Source organism: Dermacentor albipictus, chromosome 2 (assembly GCF_038994185.2).
Source record: "Dermacentor albipictus isolate Rhodes 1998 colony chromosome 2, USDA_Dalb.pri_finalv2, whole genome shotgun sequence".
Classification (NCBI taxonomy): Eukaryota; Metazoa; Arthropoda; class Arachnida; order Ixodida; family Ixodidae; genus Dermacentor; species Dermacentor albipictus.
This window is the reverse complement of record NC_091822.1, coordinates 65,631,328-65,653,746: the sequence shown is the minus strand read 5'-3', so window position 1 is coordinate 65,653,746 and position 22,419 is coordinate 65,631,328. Positions and strand designations below refer to the sequence as shown.

The 22,419-nt window shown below is 49.0% G+C and overlaps 1 long non-coding RNA gene across 1 annotated transcript; it reads left to right on the top strand.

Annotated features, from left to right (window-relative positions):
* Positions 1-13,397: 13,397 nt before the first annotated feature.
* On the top strand, positions 13,398-16,719 carry LOC135903267 (uncharacterized). The gene is made up of 2 exons (XR_010564775.1): positions 13,398-13,559; positions 15,422-16,719. It is a non-coding gene; the product is annotated as an uncharacterized lncRNA (long non-coding RNA).
* The last annotated feature ends 5,700 nt before the right edge of the window (positions 16,720-22,419 follow it).

The following is a 22,419-nucleotide window of genomic DNA, read 5'->3' as shown; positions in this document are numbered from 1 at the left end:
CACTATTTTTTTTTAGTTTATTTTTTTTCTTTTCTTTTCTTAAAGGCTCAGCAACACTTTCCTCTGCAAATACACTCCACATACGTTTGCGTGCTCCAATCAAGACGCCATAGTACCGCCAGCCTTTTCATCCGCAATGGTGTTGGTATAACTGTGCAGTCGCTCTTTCCGTGCCAAAGTGGCTGCCTAATGGTTGTTGATTGTTTGCACTGTCTGAACTTCCGTATCATTTGTGCGTATGTTCCAAATGTAGAGGCAGAGAGAAAACAGTTTTTTGAGCGTTTTCTGATGTTTCTCGGTTGTGCAAAAGTGCTAGTTTTGTTGGGAGAGTTCAATTGTGTTTGTCGTGCGGTAGACCGTGTAAGAGGTTTGCCAGTGCGAGATAAGAGTGCGGAGGTCTTGAATGTAGTGGTTCACGACCACAACTTAGAAGATATCGGAAGTGTTGCCAGAAATGGTACGCGTCCGCAATTCTCACATCTTCAAGGTGATAGCCACGCACGATTGGACAGGCTGTACGTATCGCTTGAACTTGTGCCACTATGCACATCGTACGATGTTGAGCCAGTGTCTTTCAGCGACCACTATCTAGTTATTGCAACTTTGGTAAAAAAGAAAAAAAAATGGCTGTGGCTTAGCTAAGGTTAAGCCCAGGATGCGAAGCATACTAGCCTTTATTTTAGTTGTTGAACCACTGTTCAGCCTGGTGAACTGCTGTTGCTTGGCTATATTTGGTTCGGCTAGACGAAGAAACAACTCATGCGTTACTCTGCTTCGCCTTCAAGAGTGGAACCTCTATGGTGGAACGCGACAGCGTTCCCGTCGACCCGCCAAGGGGTGTAAGACAATGGGCTACGGCGCAGCGACTACGCGCCCCGCATTGGACGCGGTGATCGTCGAGCAACGCAGCGTTCGGCGCGGCAACGAAATGTGCGCCTGAGCAAGCGACGCACGCCTGAGCCTTAGAAACAGCTCGTTTCTAAGGCAACACCGCATTCACTAGAGGCGCTTTTGTACCGCTTTGAAGCATCGTACTTGTGGCTCAGTGGTAGCGTCTCCGTCTCACACTCCGGAGACCCTGGTTCGATTCCCACCCAGCCCATCTTGCAAGAGTTGAGCCAAAGCCACCTAGAAACAAGCGCAGCTGCTTATATACCGCCGCGACGCCGCGAACGACGGCGCGAGTTGGAGCCCCGTTTCTCCTCTGTCGTGACGTCACGGTGTCACGTGGTATGGCATGGGGTCAAAGGTCATTGAAGGCGACACCGCCGCGCCTGAGGAGCTGGGTTGAGTGAGCTCTAGTAATATGCGTCGCATAAAAGTACTTCAATTGGGAACTTTGGAAACTTGATGCGAAATTGATGGAGGATGAGGGTTTTGTTAAGGATGCAGACGAGAAGCTACTCACAGTGCAATCTTTAAGTGTCGGTGTAGAGTGGGAGAATCTTAATGAAGTAGTGAAAATGAAAGCCATCGAAATAAGTAACACATTGCGGTATGAAGACAAACGAAACGAAACATTGCTTCGTGAGAAAGTTGAATTTCTTACGGGCATAGAATGTCCCCAACCAGGTACTTAGACCAACGAATTAGGAAGCACAAAAATTTAGTTGGAAAGAACCGATGCAGACAAGTACAGAGCAGCGGTTATCCGTGCACGGGCCTAGTAGCTGTGGGCCGGAGAGACGCCCGCAAAACGTGCGTTATCGGAGGAAAAACGTTGCGCTTGCAATAAGGAAATACGGCAGATAAGAAGCAGAAATGACGTTTCGGCGGACGGCAATGTTATCAAACGCGACGTCGCTGATAATTTCAAAGAATTGCTCAGTCAACAACGTACCGTTAAAGGGGGTTTTAAAGCAGAATCTCTGTCGTTAGTGCCAAAGTTGGATGAAAAAGAAATAACCGATTTCCGTGAAAGAAATAGAGGACGCAATAGATTCACTACCTGTTGGCAAGGCACCCGGCCCTGACGGCCTAGTAGTAGCCTTTTATAAAACATCCAAACAATGATAGCCCAGATTCTGCTCAATGTTATCACCGAATCGTATCAGCAAAAACATATACCACTGTCCTTCACAACTTCGCACATTGTTCTCATCCCAAAAACTGAGGCACCTGAAAAACGTCAGTTGTTGGGGTCTTATCGCTCGACAAGTCTTACCAAAGTCGCCTATAATATATTTATGAAGGTATTGGCCAAACGATTGCAGGGTGTGATAACGAGGCTTGTTGGCACGCATCAGACAGGTGGTATAAGGGGTAGAATCATCATAACGAACATACATGTAGCTCGAAGTGTGCGAGAATGTTGTGATGGTATTTGGTGAGCGAGTTGCTACGATGCAATTACATCTCGCTAAAGCCTTGTACCGTGTTTCCCACGATGTTCTCTTCGCCATATTAGCGCATTCCAACTTGAGGGGCGTAATAACAGACGGTGTCAGGATGGCGTATGCTAACTGCTCAACTCGGGTCATTGTAAACGGGGACCTGACTGACAGCGTGCAAGTGCGGTCTTCTGTGAGGCAGGGATGTCCGCTGTCGCCCCTGCTATTCGCGGCCTATCTTGAGCCTTTGTGCAAAGCCATCCAAAACAATGAACGGATAACTGGCTTCAGGTTACAGTCAACACATGGGAAAATATTGGCGTATGCCGATGACATCGCCATATTCTGTTCAAATAGGGATAGTATTTGTGTGGCCATGGCGGTAGTTGAAACCTTCTTCAAGTGCACCGGGGCACAAATAAACTGGGAGAATAGTTATGGGATTTCGCATGGTGAAGGGGAAGAAACGCCAGACTACTTCGCTCGACTTCGGTGGTCAACCACTGCAACAACGTATCTAGGCGTGCCTCTCGACTCTTATCGCGACCCTGGGCCGTGCTGGAATGAATAAGTGGTGAGAGCAAAGGAAAGGCTAAGGCGTGGCAAGGGCGACAGCTGTCAATGTTCTCGCATGCCACAGTCCGTAACCTATTTCTTAACTCCAAGATATGGTATGTCATGAATGTGCTAGGTGCTTCATGGATCAACAACCAAAAAATCTACCGTGTCTTCGCCATTCTCATATGAACATCAACATAGGAAAGAACCAGCCGCACAAACTTGTTCTTGCCTGTGAAGAATGGAGAGGAAATCTTGGGGGCCTTGGTTTGGCACAATTAATGGTACAAAATGTCTCGCGCTTTATGTACCTTCGCGATCAGAATGATGTGTTCCTTCGCGAAGTCACGCAAGTGCTTTTATGTCGTCCCCTTCCAGGATTTGTTGTAAGCTAGGACCTAATTGATACTATGCTTCCCGTACCGATTTACCGTATGTGAAACAGTGGAGGCCCAGAAGATGTCCTCAAAAGGGTCAAAAGAATGCCAGCACACCCTTCGGTAAAAGCTTTTTTCTCTCAACTAAACACTAATACATTATCAGTTAAAACATGGATGCATAACAAAGGTATTTTTGTTCTGTGGTTTATTAACTGCTTCTTATGCAAGAAACCTGAATTGATAGAGCATGCGTTTCTGGATTGCTGGGATCCCATCTTTTTCTGGGGTGTGCTATATGTGACTTTAAAGAAAAAGCTACCTTTAAATCCACATGGGATAACATTCTTACCGGCAGAAACAGGGTTTTCCGTATAACGCTGTAATGCTCCCGGGCCTCCACAGTTTGTGGAAAGCTAGAACGTAGTTAAACGCTGCTGATGTCGAATTGCGACCTATATGCGATCACTTCATTGAAGCTGTAGTACGGTTCAGGGATGTCCATCGGGCACTCCCTGAACCGCCAACATGGATTGACATGCTAGACAAATTGGCAGCATTAAAAAAAATTTATAAGTAGTGCCAGCAAAATCCTTGTTGACATGTTTTATCTTTTGTGTATTGCTTGTGTATAATGTCAAAGCCGGCAATAAAGAAAAAAAGGCGGTGGTGTAGTTCAGTGGTAGAGCACTCGCTTCGCATGTGAGAAGTGCTGGGTTTGAACCCCGCCACCTCCACGCTTATTTTGGTAGATTATTTTTCTTCCTTTCTTTTATTAAAGGTTCAGCAACACTTTCTTGTGAAAGTACACTCTACGTACGTTTGCCTACTGCGATCAACTCACCCTAGTACCGCCAGCCTTTTTAAAGACGATAAGAACAACTTCTTATATTACCTCAATGTCATGTCTTCATGTTGCATAACGTTACATTAGCCATGATAGCCAAAGATGCTGCTGTAAAGTAAGCTTTAGGAGATGTATGTCAGAATCGCCGGCTTTCAGCTTTGAATGTATGGGCTGCCGGCCTTCTAGATGTTATATCACGGGATGTGCCCGTATTGCTAGCTATCTAGCTTGTCTCTGCTGCTCTTTTTAAAGTCGCGTTGAAGAAGAAGAGTAAGTGCGGGAAACACAAGGAGTATAGCCTGTGTATAGACCTAAAGCCCCTCCATACACGTTTTCGCCGACTAAGCGGCGCTGGCGCGCTGAATGAGGGGCGTTATATAGACCGGGTGCCCTTAGGCTTTATAGCAGGTTTCCTCTCAGACGCTGGTCTGGCCAGACGATAGATAGCACCGCTTTCGTAATATGGTGGCACCCTCCCGAAAACGGCGGTGGCGGTCCGTGAGTTTTGAACTCCCTTCTTTGAAGTCTGCCTCAGTCGTGAAAGTGTTATCTTTCTTCCCGCGTGTATGAGCGTAATATCGCCCACTTTCCTCAAGGTGAAATTTTAGGCCCCACTACCAGTAGTGAGACGTGTCCGCGTCGGCTTCCGCTTCATGGGCATTTTTGACCGGATTTTTCTCTCTTTGGTGCCTAATTCTGTGCTAAACGGATCCGCGGAGTTACACCCTACGTGCACCGGGATATGGGACTTTTTTCAGTGAGTGGACTGTACGTAAGTTTACGGCCTTTCTCGTCTAGATTACGCCGCCGGAGGTGTTAACCCTTATCGCCAAACCCGCCGTACTCGTGGGCCGCGCCGGCTTCCCGGCCGCCTGACGCTTTTGTCATGATGGAATACGCTGTGGAAGGCGAAGATATTGCTCCGGAAGACGTTTCGGAGGATGCTAGCTGATGAGTTAACACCCTGAGGAATTCTACGACCAAGGCAAGGCTATCATACAGCGGCAACGCTGTTAGCACTAATGGCGGACCGGGACCCAAGAACGGCAAAGCGAGTACAAGCTCGCCTGATAGCGTCAAGAAGGGTATCATCCGGCGCGGCAAAATGCCTCCGCTGCCGAAAAATTATATCAAGATTATCATCAGGATCAGGGGAGGTCTGAATATTGCTAAAATTGGTGCGGCCGCGGTTGCTGATGCAATCACGGCTGCTGCTTGCGTAGACGAGGTGAAGCGAGAAGCGGACACGATCTGCCCCAATTATCAACAGAATATTGTGGTGGTTAGCACGCCGAAAGAAGAAAATGCTACGAAATACGGGAGCATCAAGGATTTACGCATTTCTAGGCACATGCATGAAGCTGCGGTATATCGTGCGGCGCCGCATGAAACCTGCAAGGGAATGTTCCTCTCAGCGAGGGGCCCGAAACGCTTTGTCGCAAGATTGTTAACCCGCGTAATCCCCTGGCCCTGGCGGCAAAACGCATCAAGGAGTCGGGTACGGTCATCATCGCCTTCGATGGGTACAAGGTGCCCAACTACGTTCGGTATGGTAACGCGCTGGTTAGGTGCACGCTTTATCGCAAGCAGAATGATGTTTGCTATGCTTGTGGAAAGCTGGGGCATCGTGCTGACGTCTGCTCCTCGCCGGAAGAAGTGGTTTGCAGGGGCTGCGGTTCAACCATTCCCGGTGAGGCCAACCGGTGTACGTCCAAGTGTGAACTGTGTGGAGAGCATATCACGGCTGCCAAGGAGTGCCAGCAGCGGTTCCGTACCCCATATGTGTTCGGCGCCATCGTTTTGAGCGGGCTATGGCGGATATCAAGGCGTAGGAAGAAGAGAAGGGAGGCTTCGGATACGCCGAAAGCCAGTTCCCGACGTTGGGGAAGACGCTGTAGGCTGGGCAAGGACAGGATCGTGGGGGTCGACGTTCAAGATCAAGAACAAGGAGACCAGGAAGAGCATGTCGCAGCCGCTCCGGTGGCTGGCCTGGGAGCAGATTGGCATCTAAAGTGCGCTTCGGACTGGACGGACAGTTGCGAACTGAGACTGCGCGTGGCCCCAATGGGACTGAGGGACAGGGTGTGCGCAAGAGGGGTGTGTTGCAGGGTCTACAAGACAAGAGCCCCGGTGGAGCGGCCAGTGGTACTACCTGGGCGGAGCGCGCAAGTGCTCAAATTTAGATGCCTAGTTTGGTAAGGCCAGAGCACAGCTAGAATGAGGCGAGATTCAAGAGGCTAGAGCAGGAAAACGTATAGTTGAGAGAAATGGTGGGGTGGCTTAGGGCGGAAATCTCGGCCCTTAAGGGTGCAGCAGGCCCTGCACCGGCCGAGAGGTCAGTGCCTGAGCCCATAGAGAGCATGGATTTTGCTGACGTAGGTGAGGCTAGTGGGTCGTGCCCCTCAAAGAGGAAGGCAACGAACCATGAGGCGGAGCCCGCGTCGAGGAAGCTGAGATCTGAAGTGAAGGAGATGTTGTCGAGTGTTGTGGATAGTGTTAAGCAGTTCAACGATGGTCGGGCGCAGCTGAATGCGCGTCTCACAGAGTCGCTGGGCTCGATCGATGGGAGGTTCAAGGAGTTGCAATGTAGAATATAGGCGTTCGAAAACAAGTTTAGTCTGAGTGCCTCTCTCCTTCTTAGGTCGGGATTTCAGTCGGCTGGTTCCTCGATGGGGAAGTCTCATGTTCAGCAGTATGGATCGCAGCAACTGCTTCAACATGGCGCGACAAAATGAGACTTTTTGTGTGTGGCAATGGAACTGTAGGGGATATGCTCGTAAACGGGCGCCTCTACAGCAGTATTTTCGCGCGTGTGAGGGTAGGCCGTAGGATATTCTACTGCAGGAGACAATGACGGAAGAAGTTTCTCTGACAGGCTACCGAACCCTCTTCGGGGGATCCAAAGCTCGGGGTACCTGCATTCTGTTGGATAGCAAACTGACGCAGGAGGTCCGTGATCTTAAGATACATGAATACTTTTTTTAGTGCAAAACAAGAGGCACAAGAAAGACGACCAGGACAACGCGCTACTCTCAACTGACATCATTTTATTGTTTCACTCCTTTATAGACAGCTCGAACCAGAAGAACATGCGCAGTGAGCACCGTGTGGTGGAGCCACCAACATCCGATCCCTAGAGCGCACTCATGAGACAGAATCCAAAAAAACCAAATTCAGCGCTGTACAATGTTAAGGAAGGCACACTAATGCACTGTGACCCCAATGTCTGAATGAAAAATGCTTCCGATAGCTCTCAGGCGGTGGTCTCACGGCTCTTTTTCAAAATCGTGGTGTCACCACACATGGGTTTGCACTTGCATATCTTACAATGCTGAGCCAAATGTGAACCTGTGCCTGTTGGTATGGATCGCTTATGTTCGCTAAGGCGCTCGTTAACACAGCGGCCTGACTGTCCTACATTCACTTTGCCACATGACAAGGGAAGAAAGAATCCCCTTATGGAAGAAAGAATCAAGGAAATTGTAACAATGGAGGTGCAGAAGCAGATACAGGAGGCCATGACTACTTTTGCAATGGAGATAACACAACAGCTCCAGCAACACATCACCGCTCAACTGGCCCCTATCCGTGCTACCCTTCAAGACCTCAGCAACTTCATGTCCTATGCCAAGCAGAACCACGTAAGGAAAGCCACAGTAGAAAAGCTACTCAACAACACCGACACGGCTCGCAAGAAAGCACGCAAAGACCTCCACAATACAGCCAGACCGGAATCCATGGCCCGGGGTGAAAACAACGATATCGAACAAGATGACGAGTAATACCAAGGAGAGATTGCCACAACTACCACTGAAGCTGTGGCAATGAAACTGTCGATCTATCCGAACCAAAAGAACAAACCTCCAAGAACTGACCAAACTGGAACAACCAGATATCATCGCTATCCAAGAAACTTATCACACCAATCTGCGCATACAGAGATATGATACACACACCGGTTCTAAGAGAACAGCCATCCTGACGAAGAAAAATCTCACCACGCAAGATCACGCAATCCAGGGAACAGCCGTGGAACACACCCTAGTGGAAGTGTTACCTGAGAAGAAGACACACCAAAGGCTATACGTGTTATGCTTATATAGTCCACCCAGGGATCCCTTATCCGACTTTGTAAACTTCATCACGCAAGATAGAAGACTATCTAACGGCCATAAACTCGTAATAATGGGGAATTTTAATGCCCCCCACACAGCATAGGGTTACCAGCACACGACCAAGAAAGAAGCGCGAGTACACGATTCCGCGCAACAGGATCACTTCACCCTCTGCAATGATCCGAAGCTAACGACTAGAATAGGCAACATCATGTCCAGGGATACAAATCCAGACCTCACCTTTACAATAGGAATAACCAACGCGGAATGGACCCGACTGGAAAAAAATCTCGGCAGCGACTACCACGTCCTTCAACTTGAAATCCTGCACCATAAGAAGCCGAGCAGAACCGGAACGGCAAGGCTGGCGGACTGGGAGGCCTTCCGAGAACATGACATAGAAGAAAACATCAAAAATATTGAAGAGTGGCTCACCGAAGTGGTCAAGACAGCTGAGAAGCACACGAAAGTCATCCAACTCACAGTGGACACGCCGGCCGTAGACTCTCACCTCCTACATCTTTGGGGTGCTAGAAGAGGACTACTGAAGCAGTGGACAAAGATGAAGCTTAACCGCAAACTGCAGAAATAGATCGCTCACATAACAAAGCAAGCGGAAGAATATGGAGATCAACTGAGCAGTCAGTACTGGCATAAGCTTTGCGACCGACTTCAAGGCACAATCAGCACGAAGAAGACCTGGTATATACTGCGAGCCCTTCTAGCTACCACCAAAACCAAGACCCAACAAAGACATGACCTCAAGAAAATCATTAACTCCCATCCAGGAACTGAGAAACAAATTCTGGAAGAAACCAAACGTAAAATTGTCGGACACAATGCCCCCAAGGTTACCGATCCCCGACCGTACAAAGGCGAACCAAACCTCACCCTCGACAGCCCTTTCACACTTCCTGAACTCCATGCCGCCCTTGTCAAATTGACCCGTAACACATCGCCAGGAAATGACAAGGTGACGAACAAGATCCCACGAAACCTCCCAGACAAGGCCCTAACTGGACTCCTCGACTACATGAATAACTGCTGGGAAAAAGGTGAGTTTCCGGCAGAATGGAAGCACGCAGAAGTCATTATTATTATTATTATTATTTGTTTTGAACACATATACGCATATACACAGGTAACAGGAAAGGGAAAGCGAGGAGCAGGCTGGCAACTGCCACCGGAAGGGGCACAACGCCTGCCTACTCTTCTGAAGGGAGGCGACAGCAACACAGAAATGAAAGATAGGAAGGAGGGGAAGACAAAGGAAAAAAGAAAAAGGAAAGGAGAGCAACAGGACAAATCTAAAGACCAAAGTAGAACACTGCAACAGGAAAAATCTAAAGACTAAAGTAGAACTCTGCAGCCGGAATTAAAGTGACGCCGCGTCGAACAGCCTCCACAATTATCAACCACGTCCATGGCTAGTTAGCTATGCGGCTGATTGTGTTCTCCACGATGAGACACCAAGTAAAGCTGCACGTAATCACCGTTTCACGTAGTCACCTGCACGTAATCACCGGTTCACAATATACACTACAAGGTGTTTGAACCCGCCACCTCCCATCTTCGAAGGAAGAAGCGTTAGGGTACAGTACTGATCACACACAGTAGGGCCGGTCACTGAAGGTCACGCTACAACAGAATGTCGAATGTTCATGCTACAAACGTGAACCTAAGTTAGTTAGGTCTATAAAGGTTAGTAGGGCGCGATGGGCCTGATCACGTTTAGATGCACAGCCACTGGGGTAATTATGATCCCAAAACACAACAAGCCACTACAAATCGGCAACCTACGGCTTGGCCCATCTCCCTTACTTCCTGCGCTGGAAAGCTTGTGGGGTCTTACTGTCTCACAGGAGTACCGACCACCGCGGTTTCGAGCTTAGCGAGCCACAGGGCCGCGTCAGCCGTCAGCCTCTAGCGCCGCGGCGCGCGCAAGCTCAGGCCACAAGGGGCTACCGAGCGACGCACGCAAGAACACAGTATTGCCCTAAGTTGACGGAAACCGTTTATTGTCTCCAACGGCACCCAACACTGCACGTACACCCGCTCCCGAGGACGGCGGGAAACCAAAGGGGTCCCGCACCAAGGGCGAAAATACAGTCAGGGGCGCCTGTAGCACGTCGCTGCGAGAGCACAGGCTCAAGCTGGGACACGCCGCTAGGAAAAGTCCCGGCCGCTATGCTACTTGCTCTCGCGATAACCGATGGGCCAACTCGCGAGAGCTCGGGCAATCTCCTTCGGCTTGGGCCTCCGATGAGTGCGGCTCGGCGTGGTACGACCGCGCGCGAGCACTAGGCTCCCGTTCTTCGGCTTAGCGTCGGAATAGGAACAACACGAGGTACGCGCTGCCCGCACGGGCAAAGGCACCGTGCGTGCGCTCAGTCCTAGTCACAAAGGTGTCGGCGGACGAGAGGAAGCACGTACGTACCGGGCGCCGTCCCTAATAGCAAGAGCGCCGCTACCGTCACGGCAGTAGCCACCAGGGGCCGCTTCGTGATGTCACTAACTCCACCCTCACCGCGAACCACCGCGAGTGGAGCGCTACCGCTGACAACTGGTTTGGAGCGAGGACGGTGTGGCTTAAGGATTGCAGAACATAGGTGAAATGCGCCCGCGCAATGGCGCGTCGAATTCTACAAATCTCCACAAGCTTCTAGAACACATGGTTCACGATCGCCTCACCACATAGCTCGAAGACTCAAGACTCATGCCTGACACAATGTTTAGCTTCCGACAGCTCCTCTCAGCACAAGATATACTACTACAGCTCAAGGAAGGCCTTTTAGTCTACCTAGAACGCCACAAAAGGTTCTCTATTTGAACAATAGATGTAAAAGGAGCGTTCGATAATGTGAAGCATGAAACAATACTCTAGAACCTCCAAGACACCAGCTGCGGAATCCGGACCTACCAATACGGACATGACTTCCTCAAAGGCCGCACGGCTGCGGTGGGTATCGGCAACATCCGAAGCGACAGGTTCGAAGTGCCCAACAAAGGAACTCCACAAAGGTCAGTCATTTCACCTTTGCTGTTTAATCTCGCCATGATTAGGCTCCCGCAACAACTCGATGGCATCGAAGGTTTAGGATATGCAATATACGCCGACAACATAACAATATGGACAAAAGCGCCTACAAACGGCCAACGGCAAACCACCCTCAAAGAGCCAATCGATCACATAGAACAGTACCTCTGAAGATGTGGTCTCCAGTGCACCCCCGAAAAATCAGAGCTACTTATCCACAAGGCAAGGACCGGGGAAGACCACCAGCCTACGTCGCCCTAGATCCCAACGTCCGACTCAATGGAATCGACATCCCTCAAGCTGGCTATCTCTGCGTCCTTGGACTCATAATACATAAAGATGGTTCTGGTACAGCTGCACTTCCGAAGCTTCCGAAGCTTCAGAAGACCCTAACACAAGTAACCCATCTCATTCGGCGTATAACCACCCAAAGAACAGGACTTAAACAGCAAGAAACCGTCCAATTCAAGCACTCCTTATACGCCGGATCACATATAGCACCCCGTATCTACTCCTCAAGAAAGCTGAAGTTGAAAAACTCAACATCATCATCAGAAAAGCAATCAAGAGCGCACTAGGACTTCCCAGTACGACCTCAACCACGACACTCCTCAAACTTGGCCTCCTTAACACCTGGGAAGAAATGAGTGAACCGCACAGAGCCAGCCAGCTGGAACACCTTAAGCTGACTCCAACAGGCAGAGCAGTACTTCGCAAACTCGCATACAGCGACATAGCAGACTCAGACGCGAAAGCCCGATTGCCGCCACTTCTTCGTCACTCTATCTCAGTCGCTCCAATACCTCGCAACATGCATGCAACATACCATAAAAACAGAAGACAAGCAAGAGTTCGAGCGCTCAGCAAGAAATACTCAAAGAATCCCAACACGAGATATACAGATGCGGCAACATACCCAGGTAGAAGAGCATACGCAATTACCGTGACTAGCAACCAAGGGAATGAGCTAGTCGCTGCCACCATACCAGCCAGAAATCCAGAAACGGCCGAAGAAGTGGCCATCGTCCTCGGCATCGCCACATGCAAAGACACAGCAATCATCTTGAGCGACTCGCAAACGGCATGTAGAAACCTACGAAAAGGCCGAATTTTTGTCGCAGCAGTGAAGATTCCAAAAGAAATAACAAGGCGCCAAGAACTACCCGAAACCTACGTCGCATGGACCCCAGGCCACGAACACCTGGCAGGAAACGAAGCAGCACATGCTCTCGCCCGAGAGCATACCAGCCGGGATTTCCTGCCGCACGGTCTCCGGAAACCAACGAGGGTGGAGGACGTTCCCATGAACTACGCCACCATATTGCAACATTACCGATTGAAAAGAAGAGAATATCCTCTACCACATCCAAAATTAAGCAAGGAAGAAGCCACCGCCCTCCGCAGACTACAAACGAATACGTATGTCCATGGAATTATCATGCACCGGATGCACCCCACCAAATTCTCATACCTATGGCGATATTGTGAGGTACCAGACACCCTCCAACACATGGTGTTAGTGTGCCCACACCGCGAGAACAACAATCAAGATGATGCCTCAGAACCGCTATAAGCGATCAAAGAAACATGGGAGGCAATGTTAAAGGCACAAAGCCTGGAAGGTCAGCCAAGTCTGGTGGACCGGGCCCGGGCTGCGGCATTAGCCAACGGCTTTCTGGACTAAGAGAGCCGCCAGGGCGAAGAAAGAACACTTTCTCGCTGTTTCTCACAGTAAACGTTCATTCCTCCTCCTTCTTACTTCGTATAACGGTCTCATTTTTTCCTATGGCAATCAATCGTTCGCCTTTCGGGCGAAACTCTCCTATTTTCTTAGTTTTCAGCGAAATAAAGTGGCAAAAGTTTACCTTGGCGAGATTGTCATATTTATACGAACCGATTATTTACATACGTATTTTCGCGATGTGTGTAATATGACCCAAAACTGCCGGATTAAGTAATAACTGCTGCATAGACGCAACGAGAGAGGGATGAAAGTCAGAGCCAAGCTGTAAACACCAGATGCAGAATAAGCTGCACGTGCACCAATAGCGATGCGCAGCTGCACGCTGCGCTCCAAGGTTAACAACTGCGTAGAACGCCAGCTGTTTCAAGCTGAAGAGACAGTCACGAGCAGCCAGTTCCTTCTTGCTTTTACAACGTAGTGGCCGACTGACACGTCTCTGTTACAAACGTCCACTGTATTTCCCGCCGCCCTACTTTCACCGCAATCTGCGATCGTACTGGTGCAGCCAAAGCGATCTGCAGGGGTCATCTTCGTCTGTGACATTTGCCTTGGTGAGTACCGCAGGTGATTCATTGATAGCGTCGTGCGACAATAAAGTTCGCGCGGAGGATATGGAGGCGCGAAATCAGCCTGGTTCCATTTTCGCGTGCATAGCTCTCTCTCTCTCTCTCTTTATTTTTTTTTTCTTTTTGCAGATTTCGCCCGTTTTCGTATTTTGTAAGTGATCGATGCCCGGTGGTCGGATTCGGCAAGGGAAAGGTTCGTTCGCACGTTCGCTCGCTCACATGTTCTTTTGTTCTCCAGGCTACTCGCATACACATGCAGTTATCGTCGGTGATTTAACCATCGCAGTGCACAGCAGTGACGTGCGCACAATTTCCACGCAATTGAATGCACCTTCGTCATTCTAACAAGTGAATGAACGCAATCTTCTGAAACGGTACAGATGCATTACCAGCACGTCTTCTGTAATGAAAACTAATTTTAAGCAACTTCTCTTCTCGTCGACAAAGCTATGGTGACGAACGCTGTAAGAATGTATCTTAGGAGCCCATATTGACACGTGTACTTGTCTTTATCGGGCGACACGTTTCACCGCCTAACAAATGTTATCGCACAGCGCAGGACGCGCCTGCATGTATCGGAAGTTTCTGGAATGTTATCGATGGTTCCCTCCGCTGTCTGTCACCAAACCTTGTGTAATCTGATTGCATGTATACGCAACGCGAATAGTGTAGAACTCTGTGGAAGACACGCGGGTCCCAGCGATTAGTCTGGAACATTCGACGATTGATGTATAAAAGCCGACGAGCTTGACCCATTGATCAGATTTTGACGATCGCCGACGGTGTTCGCCGTTGTCGCCGTTCTTTAAGTGTAGCCTGTCTTTGTGGGCACAGGTTCGCCCAATAAAATTTAGTTTCGTATTTCACAGACAGTATTGCTACTGTGTTCTTCATACGCCACTCCACGTGACAATATTTTCATGAGTGGACACATTCGTGAAAGGTAGTGGGTAAAAGGTCGGACTGTGGCACTCGACGCTGAAGCTAGCAAATAAACGCAACAACTCCTCCTATTTATATTTCGTAAATCCAAGTGCCCGAGCATTCTTTCATTTCGCCCTGATTGAAATGCGGCCGCTGCGCTCGGCATCAGCAGCGCAAAGCCATAGCCACTAAGCACTACCGCGGCGAATGTAATTTGCGGAAGTTTTCGTGTCACACAAAGATACGTCATCATTCTTTTTTTTAGTATGTATACGTGTACTCACCAGTACTCACCATGTACCAATACTCACCTACGGGGCAGAAACCTGGTGGCTTACGAAAAGGGTTCTACTTAAATTGAGGACGACGCAACGAGCTATGGAAAGAAGAATGATGGGTGTAACGTTAAAGGATAAGAAAAAAAGCAGATTGGGTGAGGGAACAAACGCGAGGTAATGACATCTTAGTTGAAATCAACAAAAAGAAATGAGCATGGGCAGGACATGTAATGAGGAGGGAAGATAACCGATGGTCATTAAGGGTTAAGGACTGGATTCCAAGGGAAGGGAAGCGCAGCAGGGGGCGGCAGAAAGTTAGGTGGGCGGATGAGATTAAGAAATTTGCAGGGACGGCATGGCCACAATTAGTACATGGCCGGGGTTGTTGGAGAAGTATGGGAGAGGCCTTTGCCCTGCAGTGGGCGTAACCAGGCTGATGATGATGATGATGATGATGATGATGATGATAAGTGGTAAGTTTACCTTCCTTCCTGTCCAAACGGCTCAAGCTTTTTTAGATATTGAGAGCTTCAAGCGCATGCCGTCCCATCAAGTACTAACTTCACTGAATTGAACCTGCCCACTCTCGCACCCTGAAGTTGCACTTTTTTGTGCCGATAATAAAAGAAACTGCTTCTTTTCCAGGATAGATACCCTGGGTCTGGGTTATCACGACCATGCCAGGTCGCAGGCCCTACCGCCAAGTCATCGACGGTGTACCGAGGTGCCCTCTGGTCGTTCCAGCAGTATTTCGTAAAAGCCTCTCCTTCCGCGCTGCCAAGGGTGACGTCGTGCAGAGCACCTACCCAAAAAGTGGGACCCATTGGGTTCAGTACATAACGCAGTTAATCGTCAACGGAGGAAAACCCATCAGCTCCTACGGCGAGTTCACCCGCAACCACCGGGCAATCGAGTATGTGGAAACTGATGGCTGGGAGTCGCCTCTACCTGTGAGACTGTTTCTGACGCACCAACCGCACAGCCGTGAGACTATGAACAAGGAGGCGAAGTACATATACATCGCTCGAAACCCGTGGGACGTCTGCGTCTCGCAGTTTCGCATGACCACAGACCTCAGCTACTTCCAGTTCGAGGACGGCACATTCGAAGAGTTCTTCGAACCTTTCATCGAGGGAGACTTGGGCTTTGGGAGCTACTTCGACCACGTGGCGTCAGCGTACACCATCAAAGACGACCCGAACTTCTTCTTCGTCACTTACGAAGAGCTCAAGAAGGACACTAGAGGCACAGTTTTGAGATTGGCTAGCTTTTTGGGTGAGAGATACGAGAGAGCTCTGCTTGAAAACTCGCAAACGCTACTGAATATCCTTGAATGGTCCAAACCAGAACACGAGGAATGTCATCGTGTTTAATCACAAAGAAAGTGAGACACCGGAATGGAACGATCTATTTGCTAAGATTAATATTACGAGCAAGGAAGGCCACGGTGGAGACAAAACAAAGTACGCTTTAGTAAAAGAAGCCAAAGTGGGAAGCTGGAAGGAATACTTCACGCCTTACCTGCTTGCCCGTTTGGAGAAGAAAATACAGGAAGAAGGAGACAAGGCACGTTTTATGAATATGTGGGAAGACATTCGAAAGGAAGCGTTCAAGTTATCCCGAGGGTCTTCAGAGTACCGTGACTTTTCGTTACCTTAATACGAAATTCGCATAATCTATTTGAAACACGGATTCAAACATCGGGGAATGCAGGCCAGAGTGCATCAACGCATTTCTTTGAAGGGTGTTCTTGTAAAATAGGAACGACGACTTTAGTTGGCTGTGCCGCAGTTTTCATCTGCCGCTGCAGTTCCCTTTCTCAACAGAACCATGCCAAACGAAAACTCCAAGCACTGCCTACTATTTCCGTTGTGCATGAACGATCGCGGTGTTACGTTTCTCTATCGTAATTTTAGTAATAAACTCGCTGACTTGTTGTCTGAGTGGAGTGTCATTCCGATTACATAGGTGCCATCTGACTTGGCCTGACGCAATGATGACGTCACCTGTTGTTTGAGCTTTGGACTGGCTACGAAGTCGATGAAGGTTCAGTGGCAATTCGAGAAGAGCATGCTTAAAATAACTTCATTTTATCAAATAAATACTAAAACGGTAATATGCAGTCAGACACAGGAATAACATTCGGTGTGACGAACACAGCATTTGGTTGCGAGCGTCATCATTTAGACATGCAATGGGATCATGAAGGAAGACGTTATGTTTTATTGCTAATGACGCAAGGCTCACTATTTCGAACTCGAATGGTGTATGCTTGCTGAAATAAAATTAAAAGTGTCATGTATCCCGTCATCTGTGGTGGCAGCCGTCGTGTTATGGTCAACGCGGGACTAGAGCGGCGGGGAATGCATGGGTCGATATCATGTTTAAATTTTGCCGAATATTAAACATTCACTCCAGCCGATAGCTTAGTTCTAGTCCTTGAGCTGGGTTATTCCTAGAGTCGGACATTACTTGCACGAGAAATTGAAACACATAAACAATTCATTGACGAAAATTTCCTAATTAACTGTAGCTGGTGTAACTGCTGTAGCTTAAATTGTGGCTGGTGAATTTGCAAGGCATAGCCACTTAGTGCAAACTTTAAGGACGACATATATGGGTTTCGAGATAGGATAGGATAGGAAGAACTTTTTTTAAATTCCGGAAACCGACGGTTTACCGCGTCGTGACGCTGGCCAAGCGTCGACCCGGGGTTATGTCCTACTCTTTTTTGTGGTGGGTCGTGAGGCTTGTGCTTTTCGAGCTCACCCCGGGCCTGCTGGACGGCTCATAGTTGAGTGTCGTTGTCTATAGACTGCACTGCACTTTGAAGTTCACACGGGTATGTCCTGGAGGTAGCTTGGGTCGGGAACCTGGCACAGTCCCACATGATGTGCCCTTGCTCTGCCGGACCCACTGCACAAACACCGCACGCACCACTTTTTTTTTATGCGAGGGTAAATACCTCAGGGCATACAGTGGTATGGGATGGGGGTGAATAATGCTGATTAAATGAATGAAAAAAGCTTTGCTGACCTAATGAAGTCCAAGAGGTATCGCGGGGACCACGCACCACTTGGATAGAGTTCTGGGTGAAGCACGTGAAGCAGGGCGAGGAGTGACCCGGTCTGTATCTGCCTTAGGATGACAGTCAAAATCGTGGCAGTTTGGCCGACTTGGTATGTCACAACGTTACTAGACTAGCTTCAGTTTTAAAACTTGGCGCCGTTGCGCGGAACCGCCACCCGCCCGCGCGTTCGTGGCGCTGCAGTCGCGCCCGGCTTCACCATGCTTCACTTCCTCACTAGCCGGCTACGCGGGCGGGCCGGACTAAGCACGCGGTGCAGCGTTGGTGTATTCTGTGGTTCGTTGTTGGCGGCAAATTTCAGCAAGCTTGTCATCCGTGAAACTGTAGCCTTCGCCGAGTTTCTTAAGAATATCAGCAGACGATGCCGACGTGCTGCGTACCTGGCTGCATAGGCCGCTATCGGAACGATGTCGACAATTCGGCGCACCACTTTTTCTGTGCTCCCAGCAATGCGACGCTTCGCTCGGCGTGAAACAGAGCGATTCCTCGTGCCGACCGGGAACTCACTGCGAAATCAACGGCACGCGCTCGTGCCACTGCTCCCGCGTTCGTCGTCGTCTTCCACAGCTGGCTGTGTGGCCGTTCATATTTCCAGCGTAGAATTTCACTGCTGTCGTCGTAATGGGGAGGCCGCTTTTACGGGGGTATGAGCCATTGCTTAAGGGTGTATGAGCCACTCATGGTCATACGTAACGGAAAGACTTAATTTTGAAGAAATTTAATTTCGAAGAATCACAAGCAGCAAATCGCAGGCGAAGGGTGCTAACCACGCCACCGAGCAAACTCGAGACATCGAACGCAAGCGACAACTGCGGATCCGTTCCGTTCCAAAAACATTTATTTCCATCAGAGAAGGAGACCCCCTACTCCCTGCCCCTGGCGCGCAGGCCTAGGGACAGGGGTGGGGGTCTCCGCGACTATATGCAGGCAAAGAGTTGTTGGCTCTTCGCGGCTCTGCCGCCAGATGGATGGCTCTCCTCTGCATGGCGGGGTCCGCGCTTTGCAGAAGGGTGTCCCAGGCTTCTCTACTATTTATTCCTTCCTTGAAACCTGGGGAGTCTAAGCAGTGCCACATTATATGGTCGAGGGTCCACCTCTCCCCGCATCTCTTACATTTGTCGTCTATATCTTCGTCTTTCAGTACGTGTGACGCCCATACTGGATTTATGTAGTTTCCTGCTTGCAGTCTGCGCCAGGCTCTCGCCTCTCTATTTCCGAGCTCCTTGTCCGGAGGGGGGACAGTTCTACGCTGAAGCTTATAGTTTTCGATTATTTCTGTGTAGGTCTGTAGTATCTTGTCTAGTTCCTTGCAAGCGGGCGGCTCTGTTCCTGCCAGGAAATAGAGATCTCGGGCTAGGAAGTGTGCCGCCTCGTTGCCTGGGACCGACGTGTGAGCTGGTGCCCATACGAGGCTGATTTTTCTGTCAATTTTCTTTCCTGTTAGTATTCGTATCGCTTCTGGTGCGATTCTGCGGACATACCGTCAGTGACGTCGTTCTCTCTCGCAGCCGATTGTGTGTGTAACCTCATAATTGAGAAATACTTTAATGAACCCTCGGGATTAACCCAGTGATAAACACAGGGGCCGCACGTTTCAGCTTCGCTGATTAAGCATCTTCATGGAATAAAAAATGCGACTTTGTGTGTGTGTGTGTGGCTTGTGTGTACAAAGACCAACCTCATCTTTCTTTTTGTCGCTGGTGAGAAGCTTCGGTGGGAATGAAGATCATCCTACAATCACGCACTTTGGCCAGATACTCAGGCTCGTGAGCCTAAACTGCGCGACACGTTAAGACGACAGGAAGAAACACACGACATTTAAAAACGCAGCTTCTGCGCTTCGCTGTATGCGTTTCTTCCTTTCGTGCAGTTTACCCTTCTTTCAGTATTAAGGAACTGGCGCGATAAATCTTATTGCTGTAGGTGGATACCACTTTCTCGTGGTATCACTAATTCGGACAAGCGAGAACGCCAGCGAGCGTGAAACACGCGCAAACTGCCCGTCCGCACGAGCTCGAGGCTGTGACGAGGCGTCTGCAGTGGAGCCCGATGGAACAGCGGTGCCCTCTGGCGGCTGTCACAGAAGTGGCGACAGCGGCTGTATGCGTGCGGGCGGGGAGTTTTACAACTGAAGCTAGTCTACTAACGTTGGTATGTCATGACTTTTTTAGGCTTGTCGCGCAGCTCAGAAAGAGCAAACAGGAAGGTGGGAGGGGTAAAGAAAGCGAACGGAGAACAGAGTTCACTGAGCTGTGCTACAAGCCCAAAAAAGTTAGGATGACGGCCTCCTCCCGACTGAGTGCAAGGTGTTGAGAGGACATTGTCCGTCAAGCTAAGCAGCAACACTTAGTAACTTCGCCATAACTGGTCACTCGGTCCTTGGTTTCGAACCACCACACGGAACGGTTACTCTCGAGGGCGCGGAGGGTAAGCGCTCGCGCCACCGAATGGGCTGTCTCGTGTTTCGGTGAGCATGCACACTCGTCGGCGTGCGCCGGGAACCACTTGACACGGATGGTGCTGCCGTGGTCTTGAAGTTGGAGCTTGCCGATGATGGCGGCCGCCGGCGCGCATGTTCGCCCCTTGGCAAAGTTGCGCACGGCGTTCCTCGAGTCGCTGAGCATGGTGCGGCACTCGGCTTCGGAGATCGCCAGAGTGATGGCAACCTGCTCGGCGTCTGTGGCGTCCGTGCACCGCATGCTAGCTGCAGTTGTCGTGGTGCCGGTACACACTAAACATTTTAACACCCTTATGGGTGTTAAAAGGTTGTTTTCTGCACTTACACCCATGCCCACACTCTTTTAGCACTCTTTTCGGCCAGAACACCCTATAACAAGGGTGTATACCACACATAAGGTGCGACTTTGCTCGAAGAAGGGTGTTAAATTGACGACTGAAGGGTGTTTAACGCATTGATGCATAAATCTGAGTAACGTGCACAAGTACGCGCATTGAGCAATGTGTGTATGTATTGCATTTTTAATGCGAAAGCATTTTATGGCCTTTCAGGTAGGAAAGCTGGCGTTCTCCGCAGCAACAATCCATACGGGATCCTGCTCATGCCAATCTTGTCATTTCCCTTGAAAGCATTCAGAAAGCATTCACAACCACGCCGCCCGTTTTATTCTCTCAAATTATTCACGTCATTCTAGCGTCACGTCCATGAAAAGAACACTAGGTCAACCTGACCTTTGGTTACGTCGTAGGTACTTTCGTCTCTGTCTTTTTGATAGAATATGCTACTTTAACCCTTCTCTTAAAGAAAATATTTTCAGCACACCAAGTTATACCTCGTCTCGCATCGACTATCAACACAATATTGATATGCCATTCTTCCTTTTTGCCAAGAACAGCCACTGAATGGAACCGTCTTCCCGCCTCTACAGTCTCAATTTGTGACACCACTAATTCAAGATCGCTGTTAAAAGTGTCTTACAGTTTGATTTTCTACTCTTGCGCTGCACTACAAATATTGTTTACTTTCACCACTTCTTTCTGTTGTGCCTACTAAGCCTTGAATGTATGTATAATAAATCAATAAAATGCGACGTCATCAGCGTCTTGTATGACGTCAGTACTGATACAGAAGGTAGTGAATAGAACAACGTTAATTATGAGCAATTATGGGTAAATAATGTGAAATAATGTGAATTAGGGTGGAATAAATTGAATTAAGGTTCGTACAAACTATAGCAAGGTGGATTACGGCAGGTGAAGGTAGAACTGTGAAGGACACGTGACAATGCATGAACTAACGTATCACGGTCACGTGATAATTGCAAGTGTACATCCGTGAAGTCATTAAATTTTCGCATTCCTAAGTGACTGTCGATCTTTTTCTAGGATTCTGATGTGACTGGCATGACGGCCACTCCAGAATGTATCATCGAGAAAAAGTACGCACTTTCACTTACAATTTAATTATCATTATATTTTGTGCTCACAGTAATATTATAATGCAAATAAACACTTCTATGACAAACTGCAGTAGCAGAATGAAAACACGTGAGCGACTTGCACAATTCTGCCCGAATATTTCGGCGCCCTTAAAAGCCCAACAAAATGTGGCGAAATTAAAGAAGCATTCTGGATACATTGCTGAACAAACAGGGACGTGCTGTTAGACGAGCCTCTGCTGTACAATGGCATCAACGTACAATTTGCTTGGTGAAGACATAACGAAGACATTTATAGCGGCGAGATCCCGCTGGAAGTTCTCAAACCCGAATCTCTACGTACCTTGTCAAAGTTATTCGGAGTTTTACTAAGCTACTGATCTGCTTTCGAAGCGCATCCTCGGACACAGTTTGTAAGGCTCAGCCTATATATTAGGGTACTAGGCGCGAAAACACACACGACACAAGGAAGGAGACGGGACAGAGGTGCCTCTGTCCCGTCTCCTTCCTTGTGTCGTGTGCGTTTTCGCGCCTAGTCCCCAAGATGAATTGTGACCAACTCGCCCAACAAAACGTCCTTTTAAGCTATATATTAGGGGCTGGTGTCGTCAAAGCTGTAATTGCTTATCCACAGCATACGCTCTTACAAACGCAGTCTT